The sequence below is a fragment of the Scyliorhinus torazame genome, chromosome 1, assembly GCF_047496885.1.
Source record: "Scyliorhinus torazame isolate Kashiwa2021f chromosome 1, sScyTor2.1, whole genome shotgun sequence".
Lineage (NCBI taxonomy): Eukaryota > Metazoa > Chordata > Chondrichthyes > Carcharhiniformes > Scyliorhinidae > Scyliorhinus > Scyliorhinus torazame.
In genome coordinates this window covers 407,747,118-407,766,761 of record NC_092707.1, presented here as the reverse complement: position 1 = coordinate 407,766,761, position 19,644 = coordinate 407,747,118, and the positions used below count along the sequence as shown (strand labels likewise).

At 55.2% G+C, this 19,644-nt stretch overlaps 1 protein-coding gene across 1 annotated transcript in view; it reads right to left on the bottom strand.

Annotated features, from left to right (window-relative positions):
• Positions 1–19,377, bottom strand: part of LOC140428233 (V-set domain-containing T-cell activation inhibitor 1-like) — a 79,249-nt gene extending 59,872 nt beyond the window's left edge. Inside the window, exon 1 of the mRNA XM_072514484.1 lies at positions 19,356–19,377. The gene's annotated coding sequence lies outside the window, so the exon portion shown is untranslated. The remainder of the gene's footprint in view (positions 1–19,355) is intronic.
• Positions 19,378–19,644: the final 267 nt, after the last annotated feature.

Genomic DNA, 19,644 nt, shown 5'->3' with positions numbered 1-19,644 from the left:
CCCCCAAATACCTGAAGCTCCTCTCTGCCCTCTTTAGTGGGAGCTCGCCAATCCCCCTCTCCTGGTCCCCTGGGTGAGCCACGAACAGCTCGCTCTTCCCCATGTTGAGCTTGTACCCTGAAAAATCCCCGAACTCCCTAAGAATCCTCATTACCTCCGGCATTCCCCCCACCGGGTCCGCCACATATAGCAGCAGGTCGTCCGCATAGAGCCTTATGCTCCTCCTCACCCCGCACCAACCCCCTCCAGTTCCTTGACTCCCTCAGTGCCATAGCCAGGGGTTCAGTTGCCAGTGCAAAGAGCAGGGGGGACAGGGGACACCCCTGCCTCGTCCCGCGGTGCAACCGAAAGTACTCAGACCTCCTCCTGTTTGTGGCCACACTCGCCATCGGGACCTCATACAACAGCCTAACCCACCTGACAAACCCCTCCCCAAACCCGAACCTCTTCAGCACCTCCCACACGTACCCCTACTCTACCATATCGAAGGCTTTCTCAGCGTCCATCGCCACCACTATCGCCGCCTCCCCCTCCCTCGCCGGCATCATGATAACGTTCAAAAGCCTCCGCACATTCGCGTTCAACTGTCTCCCCTTCACAAACCCAGTCTATCTTCATGGATGATCTGCGGCACACAATCCTCAATCCTCGTGGCTAAGATCTTCGCCAGCACCTTGGCATCTACATTTAGCAACAAAATCGGTCTGCAAGACCCACACTGCAGGGGATCCTTGTCCCGCTTCAGGATCAAGGAGATCAGTGCCCGGGACATCGTCGGGGGTAAAGTCCCCCCCCTCCCTTGCCTCATTGAAGGTCCTAACTAACAGCGGGCCCAACAGGTCCATATATTCTTTATAGAATTCGACCGGGAAACCGTCCGGCCCCGGTGCCTTCCCCGCCTGCATGCTTCCTATCCCTTTGGTCAGCTCCTCCAGCCCAATCGGGGCCCCCAATCCCGCCACCAGTCCGTCTTCCACCTTTGGAAACCTCAATTGGTCCAGGAAGCGGCCCATCCCTCCCTCCTCCCGTGGGGGCTCGGATCGGTACAATTCCTCGTAGAAGTCCCTGAAGACCCCATTGATGCCAACCCCACTCCGCACCACACTCCCTCCCCTGTCCTTAACTCCCCCGATCTCCCTAGCTGCGTCCCGCTTCCGAAGCTGATAACCCAGCATCCGCCTTGCCTTTTCCCCATACTTGTAAATCGCCCCCTGGGCCTTCCTCCACTGCACCTCCGCCTTCCTGGTGGTCACCAGGTCGAATTTGGCCTGGAGGCTGTGCCTCTTCCTCAACAATCCTTCCTTGGGCACCTCCGCCTACCTCCTGTCTACCCTCACCATCTCCCCCCGCTCCTTGTGGGCCCTGATGGAGATCTGCTCTCCCCTCACCACCGCCTTCAGCGCCTCCCATACAATCCCCACTCGGACCTCCCCGTTGTCGTTGGTCTCCAAGTACCTCTCTATACTTCCTCGAACCCGCTCGCTCACCTCCTCGTCCGCCAACAGCCCCACAGCGGGCGCTGGTCCCTCTCCTCCCCCATCTCCAAGTCCACCCAATGCGGGGCGTGGTCCGAAATGGCTATTGCCGAATACTCAGTATCCTCTAATCTCGCTATCAGCGCCCTACTCAAAATGAAAAAGTCGATTCGGAAATAAGCCTTCTGGACATGTGAGAAGAATGAAAATTCCCTAGCCCCCGACCTTGCAAATCTCCAAGGGTCCACCCCTCCCATCTGGTCCATAAACCCCCTCAGCACTCTAGCCGCCGCCGGCTTCCTACCCGTCCTAGACCTGGAGGCTTTGATCTTTATGTCCTCACTGTCTACAGGAATAGTGCCAGAAGACTAGAGAGAGGCGAATGTTGTCCCCTTGTTCAAGAAAGGGAATAGGTATAACCCTGGGAATTATAGGCCGGTTAGTCTCACTTCGATCATAGGTAAATTGTTGGAAAGGGTCCTGAGGGATCATTTGGAAAGATACAGCTTAATCCGGGACAGTCAGCATGGATTTGTGAGGGGGAAGTCTTGCCTCACAAGTTTGATTGTATTCTTTGAGGAGGTAACTAAGTGCATAGATGAAGGTAGAGCAGTTGATGTTATATACATGGATTTTAGTAAGGGGTTTGACAAGGTGCCCCATGGTTGGCTCATGAAGAAAGTAAGGAGGCATGGCACAGAGGGAAATTTGGCCAATTGGATCAGTAACTGGCTATCACACAGAAGACAGAGGGTGGTAGTAGATGGTAAATTTTCATCCTGGAGCCCAGTTACCAGCGGTGTACCACAGGGATCAGTGCTGGGTCCTCTGCTATTTGTGATTTTTATCAATGACTTGGATGATGGAGTTGAAGGTTGAGTTAGTAACTTTGCTGATGAAATGAAAAATGAAATGAAATGAAAATCGCTTATTGTCACAAGTAGGCTTCAAATGAAGTTACTGTGAAAAGCCCCTAGTCGCCACATTCCGGCGCCTGTTCGGGGAGGCTGGTACGGGAATTGAACCGTGCTGCTGGCCTGCTTTAAAAGCCAGCGATTTAGCCCAGTGTGCTAAACCAGCCCCTGTCACCAAGATTGGTGGAGTAGTGGATGAGGTGGAGGGCTGTTGTAGGCTGCAAAGAGACATAGATAGGATGCAGAGCTGGGCTGAAAAGTGGCAGACGGAGTTTAACCCTGATAAGTGTGAGGTGATTCATTTTGGTAGGACAAATTTGAATGCGGGTTACAGGGTTAACGGTAGGGTTCTGAAGAATGTGGAGCAGAGAGATCTCGGAGTTCATGTCCATAGATCTCTGAAAGTTGCCACCCAAGTGGATAGAGCTGTGAAGAAAGCCTGTAGTGTGTTAGCATTTATTAACAGGGGGCTTGAGTTTAAGAGCCGTGAGGTTATGCTGCAACTGTACAAGACCTTGGTTAGACCACATTTGGAGTATTGTGTGCAGTTCTGGTCACCTCATTATAGGAAGGATGTGGAAGCATTGGAAAGGGTGCAAAGGAGATTTACCAGGATGCTGCCTGGATTGGAGGGTAGGTCTTATGAGGAAAAGGTGAGGGAGCTAGGGCTTTTCTCTCTGGAGTGAAGGAGGATGAGAGGTGACTTAATTGAGGTGTATAAGATGATGAGAGGGATAGATAGAGTGGACATTCAGCGACTTTTTCCTCGGGTGGATGGAGCTGTTACAATGGGGCATAACTGTAAGGTTCATGGTGGAAGATATAGGAGGGATGTCAGAGGTAAGTTCTTTACTCAGAGAGTGGTTGGGCGTGGAACACACTCCCAGCTATGGTAGTAGAGTCACACACTTTAGGAACTTTCAAGCAGTTATTGGATCGGCATATGGAGTGCATTAGAATGATTGGGAGTAGGTTGATTTGATCTTAGATTCAGACTAGTTCGGCACAACATCGTGGGCCGAAGGGCCTGTACTGTGCTGTACAGTTCTATGTTCTAGAGGTATTGCTCACTCACAGCCTACAGCGGAAGAGGGGAAATCTCCCAAATGTCTATGATGTCACGACTTAATCATGTGACATACTATACAGAAGGCATTGGTTACAATACATTAAATCAGGCAAAACAATTTATACTGTATGAAGAGAATGCTAATTGGGTGGCGAGCGGACTCGAATTGGGTGAGGTGTTTCCACGGAGAATGCACCAGATGATGGTGACTGACAGATAACTGCAGGGCATTGTTTAAAATTTAAACCAGGCAGTTTGACCCTGATTGGTCAAGGCATTGCCCTGAGGAATGAATCAGCCAATGGCTGTCGCTTATTTTGTTCAGCTGAAACAGGCACAATGTGGGCGATTCACCAAACCCCGCGCCGGGCCAGAGAATCGCCACAACCATGCCATTACGCCCCGACGCCGGCGTGCGATTCTCTAAGGTGCGGAGAATCGCCGCCATATGCGGCGGCCGCGGAACACTGTAATCGGCGGGGCCGATATGGGAGAATCGCACCCAATATGTGTACACGTTCTTTCTGTCTGTAAAATCAAGGTTCTGTGCATTAATACCCGTAGAGCCCCCAGTGCACGCATTGTGTCGTGCTGCAAGCCCAGCTGACAATTTTAAGATGAAGTTAGGCTTGCAGAGTGGTGCATTTTAAATGTTCCGATTGAACCTGCCTCTACCACACTCTCAGGCAGCGAATTCCAGACCTTTACCACTCACTCCGTGGAAAAGGTTTTTTTCTTCTTTGGCCAATAATTTTAAATCTGTGCCCTCTCATTCTTGATCCTTTCACAAGTGGGCACAGTTTCTTCCCGATCTATCCTATCCAGCCTCCTCCTGATTCTGACTACCTCTATCAAAATGCCTCTCAACCTTCTCTTCAAGGAAAATAATCCCCACTTCTCCAATCCATCTTCGTAACTCAAGCACCTCATCCCTGGCATCAGTCTCGTGAATCCTTTTCTGCACTCTTGCCAATGCCTTCCCATCCTTCCTAAACTGTAGCGCCCAGCTCTAGCAGCAATACTCAAGCTGATTCCAAACTAGTGTCGTAGTTCATCATAACCCCATTGTTCATATACTCTATGCCCCTATTAATAAAGCCTCAGATTCTGCATGTTTTATTTAATGTACTCTGAACCTGTTGTGCCGCCTTCAATGACCTCCGCACACATACACCCAGGTCCCTCTGCTCTTGCACAACCCCTATAGAGCTGTATCTTTTAGTTCACATTGTTTCTGTGTGTTCTTCCTACCAAAATTAATCACGTCACATTTCTCCACATTCAACTTCATCTGCCATCTATCCGATTATTTCAGCAACTTGCCCATGCCCCTTAAAATTCTACACTATCCTCCTCTCAGTTCACAAAGCTTCCAAATTATGTATCGTCCGCCAATTTTGAAGTTGTGACAGCTACCCCAATGTCCAGGTCATGAATATATATCAGGAAAAGCAAGGGTAACAACACTGACCCCTGGGGGAATTCCAGAGCAAATCTTTCTCCAACCTGAAAATCATTTGTTGACCACTGCTCTTTTTTCCTGTTGTGCAGCCAATTTTGTATCCATTTTGCCATTGTCCTTTGAGCTATAATTCTGCTCAGAGGTGTGTTGTGTGACACTGTATCGAATGCCTTTTGAAAGTCCATGTTCATCACATCAACAGCATTACCTTAATCAACCCTCCCGGTTACCTCCTCAAAAAACACGATCAGAAATCACAGCTCCAGGGTCCCAGGTTCGATTCCCGGCTTGGGTCACTACTTGTGCAGAGTCTGCACCTTCTCCCCATGTCTACGTGGGTTTCCTCCTCGTGCTCCGGTTTCCTACCACAGTTCAAAGATGTGCAGGTTAGGTGGATTGGCCAGGCTAAATTGCCCTGACTGTCCAAAAAGAAAAGTGGTTAGGTAGGGTTATTGGGTTAGGGTGGAGGTGTGTGTTTAAGTGGGGTGCACTTTCCAAGGGACGGTGTAGTCTCGATGGGCCGAATGGCCTCCTTCTGCACTGTAAATTCTCTGAAATTAGTTAGTTGATTTTCCCTTTAGAAATCCATGCTGACTTTTCTGTGACGATTAACTTAGTCCCTAAACTTCTCTATAAGTTTCTCCACCACCAAATTGAAACTGACTAACCTGTAGTTACTTGGCTTACAACCTCTTTTGAACAAGGACGTGACGTTTCCACTTCTCCAATCTTGTGGCACAATCCGGATTCTAAAACAAGGTTACACAGTTATGGCGAATGGCTCCGCAATTTCCATTCGGATTTATGTAGGTATCCTTGCATCTCATCTGATCTTGCTGCCTTATCAACCTTAAGTACAGATGGCCTATCCAAGACCTCCTCCTTATCAACTGCAAGCCCAGAGTGTCCGGGTTACCTCCTTGTTCTTTCATTTAATCGTTCAACTATATTCCCCAGCCTCCGTGTGCAAATCCCCTTTTCAGTCCCTAATCGGCCTTAATTCTCTTTATCTGGAAGATTCTGTTATTCCCTTTTATGTTGGCTACCAGTCACTTTTCATAATCCCTCCTTGCATCTCCTATCTGCTTTTTCACCTCCCCTCTGAACCTTCCGTATGCAGCCTGGCTCGCAATTGTTTCTTTTCCTCCCTGACGCCTGCCAGAAGGACACTTTTTCAGCTTTATCTTAGCTTCCATCTCCTCTTTCATCCAGGAAGCCCTGGAATTGTTTGCCCTTCCTTTCCCCTTTGAGGGAAAATACCTTGACTGAATCATCCCGTCTCTGAAGGCAGCCCATTGATCTGCTGATGTTTCCCTTGCTAACCTTTGCCTCCAATTTATTGAAGTTGACTTTAAAGTTAATTATTCGTACTTTGGATTTTCATCGTCCTTTTCCATAGTCAGCCTAAACGTTATGTTACAATGGTCACTGCCTCCTCAATATCTCCCCACTTATGCCTGGTCCTCTTGACCCACCCCATTCCCATGAAGCATGTCGAGCTGTGCCTCCTTTCGCACTGGCCTGGAAGCAGACCGAAGAAAGTTTCCCGAATACTCTCTGAACTTGTGCCCCTTCACGCTGACTATTCCAGTTTATATTTGGATAAAGTCCCGAAGTGTTCCGTTATAACCATTCTGTAATTTTTGTACCTTTATACAATTTCCTTCCCGGTTTCCTCTATAGTTGGTGGTCCACAGACTACACTGATGAGCAACGGAACTGCACTTTTTTTGTTCCTTAACTCTAGCCAAATTGATTCTGTCCTTGACCCCTTTGAGACATCCTCTTTCGCTGCCTGTACAGCTGAACTCCTCATGGACTAGTCTCTGACTCCACTCCTCGGATGAACTATCACTTTTATCTGTCTTCAGAACTGGATAGTCTTTGAAGAGTGGGATATACTCACCAGCATCACTCAGCTCCTGACCTCATTACAACCTTGGTCCAAACAAGCTCAATTCCAGAGGTGAGGTGAGAGTGACTGCCCTCGACATCAAGGAAGCATTTGACCGAGTGGGGCATCAAGGATCCCGGCTAAACTGGAGTCAATGGGAATCGGGGGGGGGAAACTCTCCACTGGTTGGAGTCAGACCTGGCACAAAGGAAGAAGGTTTGGAGGTCAATCATCTCAGTTCCAGGACGTCACTGCAGAAGTTCTGGCCCAACCATCTTCAGCTGCTTCATCAATAATCTTCCCTTTATCATATGGGCAGAAGTAGGGATGTTCGCCGATGACTGCACAACAGTCAGCACCGTCCCGGACTCCTCAGGTACCAGCTGTCCATGTGCATGTTCAGCAAAACGTGGGACAATATTCAGGCTTGGGCTGCTGAGCGGAAAGTAATATACATGCCATACAAATGCCAGGCTTGCATGTATATTACATCTTCAACAAGAGATAATCCAATTATGTCCGCTCGACATTCAATAGTATTACTGTTGCCTATCAACATCCTGGGGGTTACCATTGACCAGAAATTGAACTGGACTAAAAAACTATGGCGACAAGAGCAGGTCAGGGGCTGGGAATTCTGCAAAGAGTAACTTACCTCCTCTCCATCCAAAGCCTGTCCACCATTTATAAGGCACCAGTCAGGGGTGTGACGGAATACTTTCCCTTTGCCTGGATGATTGCGGCTCCAGCAATACTCAAGAAGCTCGATACCATCCAGGATAAAGCAGCCCGCTTGATTGGCACCCTGTCTACCAACATCTACTATTGAATCACTGACGCAATGTGGCAGCAGTGTACCATCTACAAGATGCACTGCAGCAACTCACCTTTGCTGCTCGTTGTGTCTTTACTTAATTGCTCTGTTTTATAACCTTTGCTCTAGAGTCGCCAGGTATCTTTATGATACCACCACGATGTACTAGTTCAAGTGCTGATCAATAACTCAATACACCAGTTAGTAAGTTTCAAATCAAAACACATTTATTATACTCAGTCAATCACTACTCATGCATAAACTCTATTTACTAGACTATCTCTAACACTATCGGCCTATACTTAGCTTTGGAACTGGCCCACCAGGTCAGGGGAACAAATGGCCTTTTGTTCGATTCTGAGTCTGCAGGCTTCAAAGCTGGTATGGACTGGTAGCTAGGAGCGCCTATCTCGGAGCGTGCGTTGACTGGAGACTTACTTGGTTGGTGCAGCTGCTGGGCAGGTTACGGTCAAGGGTTGTTTCGAGCTGCTGAGAGGCCCTGCCAAGAAGGACGAATTGAACTTGGGGACTTTATTTTATAGTCCCCAGGGGCTTCCCGCCATTCGGGGCGGACCCCGTACCTGGTTCCAAGTGATTGGACTGCGTTCCGATCACTTGGATCGATTTCTCCAATATTGGAGCTGTTCCCTGATCGCTGGGCGGTCCCTAGGTGTCCGTTGGCCTTCCTTTGTCTTGGCTCCTGCTGGCGCCGAGGAGTCTGGCTTGACCTTGTTTATTCTAACTGTTTCCAATTGTTCCCGGGGATCGCTCATCAATATGTAGATGGTTGTTAGTTTCAGTGCAGTCTGGGTTCCTGCAAGTTCTGATTACAGGAAACTTTGCACCTGCTTGTTTTTCCTGCGTTTGACTGAATTTCCCTGCATTCTTCGCGGATCTCCATTTTAAAGTCGGGAAGTGGCCAACCCAGGTGGCTACACCTTCGAAAGCACCTGAGTGGGCAACTAAATGACAGATGCAGTATGATGTGGATAAAGGAGAGGTTATTTACTGTGGGGGCAAAAACAGGAAGGCAGGATATTAATTGAATGACTATAAATTGAGAAAGGGGAGTGTGCAACGAGTCCTGGGTATGCCGTTACACCAGTCGCTGAAGGTAAGCATGCAGGTGCAGCAGGCGGTAAAGAAGACGAATGGTATGTTGGCCTTCATAGCGAGAGGTTTCGAGTACAGGAGCAGGGATGCCTTGCTGCAATTTGTGCGCAGTTTTGGTCTCCTTATCTGAGGAAGGATGTTCTTGCTATAGAGGGGGGTGCAGCAGCGAAGCATTACGAGACTGATTCCTGGGATGGCAGGACTGACGTACGAGGAAATATCGTGCGGCACTGGACGGAATCCCAGGATGTGGACCCGGTAGCAGCGACGGAAAGGCCATGTAGTCCCACGTCAGGGTGGCTTGAAGGAGAACCTCCAAGTGCCGCACTCTTGGGGTACCGCATGGGCAGCAGAGCTCCAGAATGAGCTCGCCACCACCTTCGAGGGATCAGGGGTCAGAAACAAAAACGCCGACGGCGGCACAGTAACACAGTGGTTAGCACTGCTGCCTCACAGCGCCAGGGACCTGGTTCGATCCCGGCCTTGGGTGACTGTCGGTGTGGAGTCTGCACATTCTCCCCGTGTCTGCGTGGGATTCTTCCGGGTACTCCGGTTTCCTCCCACAGTCCATTGATGTGCAGGTTAGGTGGGGTTACGGGGATAGGGCAGGGGGTTGGGCCTATGTAGGGTGCTCTTTCAGAGGGTCGGTGCAGACTGGATGGGACGAATGGCCTCCTTCTGCCCTGTAGGGATTCGACGTCTACAACTTTACTAATTCTTATAATTCCTACTGATACTTAAGACACGTTGCTGCTCGTGGTGAGCCTTACTTATGAAAGAAAACGACTCAGCACTTTATTCCCCGTTTTAGATCGGAAATACTGACCAGCTAATCACCTACCTGCTTCCCTCTGATATCACACTGCGATCTTCCATGTCTGAACCCCGCTGTTCCTGCTGTTTTCACCTCCCCTCTCCACGTTGCTCGTAGCCCCACTTCTCTCGCTGTTCCTCGTCACTCAGAGTGAGCTCTCGCCTTCCCTCTCTGCACTGATCGTATCTCTCAGTGCTCGGGCCGAGATCTCACCTTCCCCTGTGCATCAGTGCTCGGACCGAGATCTCACCTTCCCCCTGCGCATCAGTGCCCGGACCGAGATCTCACCTTCCCCCTGAGCATCAGTGCCCGGACCGAGATCTCACCTCCCCCCTGTGCATCAGTGCTCGGACCGAGATCTCACCTTCCCCTGCGCATCAGTGCTCAGACCGAGATCTCACCTTCCCCCTGAGCATCAGTGCCCGGACCGAGATCTCACCTTCCCTCTGCGCATCAGTGCCCGGACCGAGATCTCACCTTCCCTCTGCGCATCAGTGCTCGGACCGAGATCTCACCTTCCCCCTGAGCATCAGTGCTCGGACCGAGATCTCACCTTCCCCCTGAGCATCAGCGCTCAGACCGAGATCTCACCATCCCCTGCGCATCAGTGCCCGGACCGAGATCTCACCTTCCCCTGCGCATCAGTGCTCGGACCGAGATCTCACCTCCCCCTGCGCATCAGTGCTCGGACCGAGATCACACCTTCCCCTGCGCATCAGTGCTCGGACCGAAATCTCACCTTCCCCTGCGCATCAGTGCTCAGACCGAGATCTCACCTTCCCCTGCGCAGCAGTGTTCAGACCGAGATCTCACCTTCCCCTGCGCATCAGCGCTCAGACCGAGATCTCACCTTCCCCTGCGCATCAGTGCTCAGACCGAGATCTCACCTTCCCCCTGCACATCAGTGCTCAGACCGAGATCTCACCTTCCCCTGCGCATCAGTGCTCAGACCGAGATCTCACCTTCCCCCTGCGCATCAGTGCTCGGACCGAGATCTCATCTCCCCCCTGCGCATCAGTGCTCGGACCGAGATCTCACCTTCCCCTGCGCAGCAGTGCTCAGACCGAGATCTCACCTTCCCCTGCACATCAGTGCTCGGACCGAAATCTCACCTTCACCTGCGCATCAGTGCTCGGACCGAGATCTCACCTTCCCCTGCGCATCAGTGCTCGGACCGAGATCTCACCTTTCCCCTGCGCATCAGTGCTCGGACCGAGATCTCACCTTCCCCCTGCGCATCAGTGCTCGGACCGAGATCTCACCTTCCCCCTGCGCATCAGTGCTCGGACCGAGATCTCACCTTCCCCCTGCGCATCAGTGCTCGGACCGAGATCTCACCTTCCCCCTGCGCATCAGTGCTCAGACCGAGACCTAACCTTCCCCCTGCGCATCAGTGCTCAGACCGAGATCTCACCTTCCCCCTGAGCATCAGTGCTCGGACCGAGATCTCACCTTCCCCCTGCGCATCAGTGCTCGGACCGAGATCTCATCTCCCCCTGCGCATCAGCGCTCGGACCGAGATCTCACCTTCCCCTGCGCATCAGTGCTCAGACCGAGATCTCACCTTCCCCCTGCGCATCAGTGCTCAGACCGAGATCTCACCTTCCCCCTGCGCATCAGTGCTCGGACCGAGATCTCACCTTCCCCTGCGCATCAGTGCGCGGACCGAGATCGCACCTTCCCCCTGCGCATCAGTGCTCGGACCGAGATCTCACCTTCCCCTGCGCATCAGTGCTCAGACCGAGATCTCACCTTCCCCTGCGCATCAGTGCTCGGACCGAGATCTCACCTTCCCCTGCGCATCAGTGCTCGGACCGAGATCTCACCTTCCCCTGCGCATCAGTGCTCGGACCGAGATCTCACCTTCCCCTGCACATCAGTGCTCAGACCGAGATCTCACCTTCCCCCTGCGCATCAGTGCTCAGACCGAGATCTCACCTTCCCCTGCGCATCAGTGCTCGGACCGAGATCTCACCTTCCCCCTGCGCAGCAGTGCTCAGACCGAGATCTCACCTTCCCCTGCTCATCAGTGCTCGGACCGAGATCTCACCTTCCCCCTGCTCATCAGTGTTCAGACCGAGATCTCACCTTCCCCTGCGCATTAGTGCTCGGACCGGGATCTCACCTTCCCCTGCGCATCAGTGCTCAGACCGAGATCTCACCTTCCCCCTGCGCATCAGTGCTCGGACCGAGATCTCACCTTCCCCTGCGCATTAGTGCTCGGACCGGGATCTCACCTTCCCCTGCGCATCAGTGCTCAGACCGAGATCTCACCTTCCCCCTGCGCATCAGTGCTCAGACCGAGATCTCACCTTCCCCCTGCGCATCAGTGCTCAGACCGAGATCTCACCTTCCCCCTGCGCAGCAGTGCTCAGACCGAGACCTAACCTTCCCCCTGCGCAGCAGTGCTCAGACCGAGATCTCACCTTCCCCTGCTCATCAGTGTTCAGACCGAGATCTCACCTTCCCCTGCGCATCAGTGCTCAGACCGAGATCTCACCTTCCCCCTGCGCATCAGTGCTCGGACCAAGATCTCACTTCCCCCTGCGCATCAGTGCTCGGACCGAGATCTCACCTTCCCCCTGCGCATCAGTTCTCGGACCGAGATCTCACCTTCCCCCTGAGCATCAGTGCTCAGACCGAGATCTCACCTTCCCCTGCGCATCAGTTCTCGGACCGAGATCTCACCTTCCCCTGCGCATCAGTGCTCAGACCGAGATCTCACCTTCCCCCTGCGCATCAGCGCTCGGACCGAGATCTCACCTTCCCCTGCGCATCAGTGCTCAGACCGAGATCTCACCTTCCCCTGCGCATCAGTGCTCGGACCGAGATCTCACCTTCCCCCTGCGCATCAGTGCTCGGACCGAGATCTCACCTTCCCCCTGCGCATCAGTGCTCAGACCGAGACCTAACCTTCCCCCTGCGCAGCAGTGCCCGGACCGAGATCTCACCTTCCCCTGCGCATCAGTGCTCGGACCGAGATCTCACCTTCCCCCTGCGCATCAGTGCTCAGACCGAGATCTCACCTTCCCCTGCGCATCAGTGCTCGGACCGAGATCTCACTTCCCCCTGCGCATCAGTGCTCGGACCAAGATCTCACCTTCCCCCTGCGCATCAGCGCTCGGACCGAGATCTCACCTTCCCCCTGAGCATCAGTGCTCAGACCGAGATCTCACCTTCCCCTGCGCATCAGTGCTCAGACCGAGATCTCACCTTCCCCTGCGCATCACTGCTCGGACCGAGATCTCACTTCCCCCTGCGCATCAGTGCTCGGACCGAGATCTCACCTTCCCCCTGCGCATCAGCGCTCGGACCGAGATCTCACCTTCCCCTGCGCATCAGTGCTCAGACCGAGATCTCACCTTCCCCCTGCACATCAGTGCTCAGACCGAGATCTCACCTTCCCCTGCGCATCAGTGCTCGGACCGAGATCTCACCTTCCCCTGCGCATCAGTGCTCAGACCGAGATCTCACCTTCCCTCTGCGCATCAGTGCTCAGACCGAGATCTCACCTTCCCCTGCGCATCAGTGTTCAGACCGAGATCTCACCTCACCCCTGAGCATCAGTGCTCGGACCGAGATCTCACCTTCCCCCTGCGCATCAGTGCTCGGACCGAGATCTCATCTCCCCCCTGCGCATCAGTGCTCGGACCGAGATCTCACCTTCCCCTGCGCATCAGTGCTCAGACCGAGATCTCACCTTCCCCCTGCGCATCAGTGCTCGGACCGAGATCTCACCTTCCCCCTGCGCATCAGTGCTCGGACCGAGATCTCACCTCCCCCTGCGCATCAGTGCTCGGACCGAGATCTCACCTCCCCCTGCGCATCAGTGCTCGGACCGAGATCTCACCTTCCCCCTGCACATCAGTGCTCGGACCGAGATCTCTCCTTCCACCTGAGCAGCAGTGCTCAGACCGAGATCTCACCTTCCCCTGCGCATCAGTGCTCGGACCGAGATCTCACCTTCCCCTGCGCATCAGTGCTCGGACCGAGATCTCACCTTCCCCTGCGCATCAGTGCGCGGACCGAGATCTCACCTTCCCCCTGCGCATCAGTGCTCGGACCGAGATCTCACCTTCCCCTGCGCATCAGTGCTCAGACCGAGATCTCACCTTCCCCTGCGCATCAGTGCGCGGACCGAGATCTCACCTTCCCCTGCGCATCAGTGCGCGGACCGAGATCGCACCTTCCCCCTGCGCATCAGTGCTCGGACCGAGATCTCACCTTCCCCTGCGCATCAGTGCGCGGACCGAGATCGCACCTTCCCCCTTCGCATCAGTGCTCGGACCGAGATCTCACCTTCCCCTGCGCATCAGTGCTCAGACCGAGATCTCACCTTCCCCTGCGCATCAGTGCTCAGACCGAGATCTCACCTTCCCCCTGCGCAGCAGTGCTCGGACCGAGATCTCACCTTCCCCCTGCGCATCAGTGCGCGGACCGAGATCTCACCTTCCCCCTGCGCATCAGTGCTCAGACTGAGATCTCACCTTCCCCTGCGCATTAGTGCTCAGACCGAGATCTCACCTTCCCCTGCGCATCAGTGCTCAGACCGAGATCTCACCTTCCCCTGCGCAGCAGTGCGCGGACCGAGATCTCACCTTCCCCCTGAGCATCAGTGCTCAGACCGAGATCTCACCTTCCCCTGCGCATCAGTGCTCAGACCGAGATCTCACCTTCCCCTGCGCATCAGTGCGCGGACCGAGATCGCACCTTCCCCCTTCGCATCAGTGCTCGGACCGAGATCTCACCTTCCCCTGCGCATCAGTGCTCAGACCGAGATCTCACCTTCCCCTGCACATCAGTGCTCGGACCGAGATCTCACCTTCCCCTGCGCATCAGTGCGCGGACCGAGATCGCACCTTCCCCCTTCGCATCAGTGCTCGGACCGAGATCTCACCTTCCCCTGCGCATCAGTGCTCAGACCGAGATCTCACCTTCCCCTGCGCATCAGTGCTCAGACCGAGATCTCACCTTCCCCCTGAGCATCAGTGCTCGGACCGAGATCTCACCTTCCCCCTGCGCATCAGTGCTCGGACCGAGATCTCATCTCCCCCTGCGCATCAGCGCTCGGACCGAGATCTCACCTTCCCCTGCGCATCAGTGCTCAGACCGAGATCTCACCTTCCCCCTGCGCATCAGTGCTCAGACCGAGATCTCACCTTCCCCCTGCGCATCAGTGCTCAGACCGAGATCTCACCTTCCCCCTGCGCAGCAGTGCTCAGACCGAGACCTAACCTTCCCCCTGCGCAGCAGTGCTCAGACCGAGATCTCACCTTCCCCTGCTCATCAGTGTTCAGACCGAGATCTCACCTTCCCCTGCGCATCAGTGCTCAGACCGAGATCTCACCTTCCCCCTGCGCATCAGTGCTCGGACCAAGATCTCACTTCCCCCTGCGCATCAGTGCTCGGACCGAGATCTCACCTTCCCCCTGCGCATCAGTTCTCGGACCGAGATCTCACCTTCCCCCTGAGCATCTGTGCTCAGACCGAGATCTCACCTTCCCCTGCGCATCAGTTCTCGGACCGAGATCTCACCTTCCCCTGCGCATCAGTGCTCAGACCGAGATCTCACCTTCCCCCTGCGCATCAGCGCTCGGACCGAGATCTCACCTTCCCCTGCGCATCAGTGCTCAGACCGAGATCTCACCTTCCCCTGCGCATCAGTGCTCGGACCGAGATCTCACCTTCCCCCTGCGCATCAGTGCTCGGACCGAGATCTCACCTTCCCCCTGCGCATCAGTGCTCAGACCGAGACCTAACCTTCCCCCTGCGCAGCAGTGCCCGGACCGAGATCTCACCTTCCCCTGCGCATCAGTGCTCGGACCGAGATCTCACCTTCCCCCTGCGCATCAGTGCTCAGACCGAGATCTCACCTTCCCCTGCGCATCAGTGCTCGGACCGAGATCTCACTTCCCCCTGCGCATCAGTGCTCGGACCAAGATCTCACCTTCCCCCTGCGCATCAGCGCTCGGACCGAGATCTCACCTTCCCCCTGAGCATCAGTGCTCAGACCGAGATCTCACCTTCCCCTGCGCATCAGTGCTCAGACCGAGATCTCACCTTCCCCTGCGCATCACTGCTCGGACCGAGATCTCACTTCCCCCTGCGCATCAGTGCTCGGACCGAGATCTCACCTTCCCCCTGCGCATCAGCGCTCGGACCGAGATCTCACCTTCCCCTGCGCATCAGTGCTCAGACCGAGATCTCACCTTCCCCCTGCACATCAGTGCTCAGACCGAGATCTCACCTTCCCCTGCGCATCAGTGCTCGGACCGAGATCTCACCTTCCCCTGCGCATCAGTGCTCAGACCGAGATCTCACCTTCCCTCTGCGCATCAGTGCTCAGACCGAGATCTCACCTTCCCCTGCGCATCAGTGTTCAGACCGAGATCTCACCTCACCCCTGAGCATCAGTGCTCGGACCGAGATCTCACCTTCCCCCTGCGCATCAGTGCTCGGACCGAGATCTCATCTCCCCCCTGCGCATCAGTGCTCGGACCGAGATCTCACCTTCCCCTGCGCATCAGTGCTCAGACCGAGATCTCACCTTCCCCCTGCGCATCAGTGCTCGGACCGAGATCTCACCTTCCCCCTGCGCATCAGTGCTCGGACCGAGATCTCACCTCCCCCTGCGCATCAGTGCTCGGACCGAGATCTCACCTCCCCCTGCGCATCAGTGCTCGGACCGAGATCTCACCTTCCCCCTGCACATCAGTGCTCGGACCGAGATCTCTCCTTCCACCTGAGCAGCAGTGCTCAGACCGAGATCTCACCTTCCCCTGCGCATCAGTGCTCGGACCGAGATCTCACCTTCCCCTGCGCATCAGTGCTCGGACCGAGATCTCACCTTCCCCTGCGCATCAGTGCGCGGACCGAGATCTCACCTTCCCCCTGCGCATCAGTGCTCGGACCGAGATCTCACCTTCCCCTGCGCATCAGTGCTCAGACCGAGATCTCACCTTCCCCTGCGCATCAGTGCGCGGACCGAGATCTCACCTTCCCCTGCGCATCAGTGCGCGGACCGAGATCGCACCTTCCCCCTGCGCATCAGTGCTCGGACCGAGATCTCACCTTCCCCTGCGCATCAGTGCGCGGACCGAGATCGCACCTTCCCCCTTCGCATCAGTGCTCGGACCGAGATCTCACCTTCCCCTGCGCATCAGTGCTCAGACCGAGATCTCACCTTCCCCTGCGCATCAGTGCTCAGACCGAGATCTCACCTTCCCCCTGCGCAGCAGTGCTCGGACCGAGATCTCACCTTCCCCCTGCGCATCAGTGCGCGGACCGAGATCTCACCTTCCCCCTGCGCATCAGTGCTCAGACTGAGATCTCACCTTCCCCTGCGCATTAGTGCTCAGACCGAGATCTCACCTTCCCCTGCGCATCAGTGCTCAGACCGAGATCTCACCTTCCCCTGCGCAGCAGTGCTCGGACCGAGATCTCACCTTCCCCCTGCGCATCAGTGCGCGGACCGAGATCTCACCTTCCCCCTGAGCATCAGTGCTCAGACCGAGATCTCACCTTCCCCTGCGCATCAGTTTTCAGACCGAGATCTCACCTTCCCCTGCGCATCAGTGCGCGGACCGAGATCGCACCTTCCCCCTTCGCATCAGTGCTCGGACCGAGATCTCACCTTCCCCTGCGCATCAGTGCTCGGACCGAGATCTCACCTTCCCCCTGCGCATCAGTGCTCAGACCGAGATCTCACCTTCCCCTGCACATCAGTGCTCGGACCGAGATCTCACCTTCCCCTGCGCATCAGTGCGCGGACCGAGATCGCACCTTCCCCCTTCGCATCAGTGCTCGGACCGAGATCTCACCTTCCCCTGCGCATCAGTGCTCAGACCGAGATCTCACCTTCCCCTGCGCATCAGTGTTCAGACCGAGATCTCACCTTCCCCTGCGCATCAGTGCTCAGACCGAGATCTCACCTTCCCCTGCGCATCAGTGCTCGGACCGAGATCTCACCTTCCCCTGCGCATCAGTGCTCGGACCGAGATCTCACCTTCCCCCTGCGCATCAGTGCTCGGACCGAGATCTCACCTTCCCCCTGCGCATCAGTGCTCAGACCGAGATCTCACCTTCCTCTGCGCATCAGCGCTCGGATGGAGATCTCACCTTCCCCCTGCGCATCAGTGCTCGGACCGAGATCTCACCTTCCCCCTGCGCATCAGTGCTCAGACCGAGATCTCACCTTCCTCTGCGCATCAGCGCTCGGACGGAGATCTCACCTTCCCCCTGCGCATCAGTGCTCGGACCGAGATCTCACCTTCCCCCTGCGCATCAGTGCTCAGACCGAGATCTCACCTTCCTCTGCGCATCAGCGCTCGGACGGAGATCTCACCTTCCCCCTGCGCATCAGTGCTCGGACCGAGATCTCACCTTCCCCCTGCGCATCAGTGCTCAGACCGAGATCTCACCTTCCTCTGCGCATCAGCGCTCGGACGGAGATCTCACCTTCCCCCTGCGCATCAGTGCTCGGACCGAGATCTCACCTTCCCCTGCGCATCAGTGCTCGGACCGCGATCTCACCTTCCCCCTGCGCATCAGTGCTCGGACCGAGATCTCACCTTCCCCCTGCGCATCAGTGCTCGGACCGAGATCTCACCTTCCCCTGCTCATCAGTGCTCGGACCGAGATCTCACCTTCCCCCTGCGCATCAGTGCTCAGACCGAGATCTCACCTTCCCCTGCGCATCAGTGCTCGGACCGAGATCTCACCTTCCTCTGCGCATCAGTGCTCAGACCGAGATCTCACCTCCCCCTGCGCATCAGTGCTCGGACCGAGATCTCACCTTCCCCCTGCGCAGCAGTGCTCGGACCGAGATCTCACCTTCCCCTGCGCATCAGTGCTCAGACCGAGATCTCACCTGCCGCTGCGCATCAGCGCTCGGACGGAGATCTCACCTTCCCCCTGCGCATCAGTTCTCGGACCAAGATCTCACCTTCCCCCTGCGCATCAGTGCTCGGACCGAGATCTCACCGTCCCCTGCGCAGCAGTGCTCAGACCGAGATCTCACCTTCCCCTGCGCATCAGTGCTCAGACCGAGATCACACCTTCCCATGCGCAGCAGTGTTCAGACCGAGATCTCACCTTCCCCTGCGCATCAGTGCTCGGACCGAGATCTCACCTTTCCCTGTGCATCAGTGCTCAGACCGAGATCTCACCTTCCCCTGCGCAGCAGTGCTCGGACCGAGATCTCACCTTTCCCTGCGCATCAGTGCTCGGACCGAGATCTCACCTACCCCTGCGCAGCAGTGCTCGGACCGAGATCTCACCTTCCCCCTGCGCATCAGTGCTTGGAGCGAGATCTCACCTTCCCCTGCGCATCAGTGCTCAGACCGAGATCTCACCTGCCGCTGCGCATCAGCGCTCGGACGGAGATCTCACCTTCCCCCTGCGCATCAGTTCTCGGACCAAGATCTCACCTTCCCCCTGCGCATCAGTGCTCGGACCGAGATCTCACCGTCCCCTGCGCAGCAGTGCTCAGACCGAGATCTCACCTTCCCCTGCGCATCAGTGCTCAGACCGAGATCACACCTTCCCATGCGCAGCAGTGTTCAGACCGAGATCTCACCTTCCCCTGCGCATCAGTGCTCGGACCGAGATCTCACCTTTCCCTGTGCATCAGTGCTCAGACCGAGATCTCACCTTCCCCTGCGCAGCAGTGCTCGGACCGAGATCTCACCTTTCCCTGCGCATCAGTGCTCGGACCGAGATCTCACCTACCCCTGCGCAGCAGTGCTCGGACCGAGATCTCACCTTCCCCCTGCGCATCAGTGCTTGGAGCGAGATCTCACCTTCCCCCTGCGCAGTTGTATGACGATCTTTACAAAGAGCGTGCTGCAGCTGTTAACTCAACACCTCAAAGATAACCAACAAATATCAACGTCGCCAGTGATGCCACATTCTGAGAATGAATCAGGAAAAAACATTTCTACTTTCCACCCACTTGGAATATTCCAAACTCCCGGAATGTGGCAGGGCTGATGCCAGAAGTAATCCAAATCACAAATCGCCAGAACAGGTTGTACAGATTTGAGACAAGAAACTATGACGGCAAACTTCAGAACAATCTCACTCAGCAAA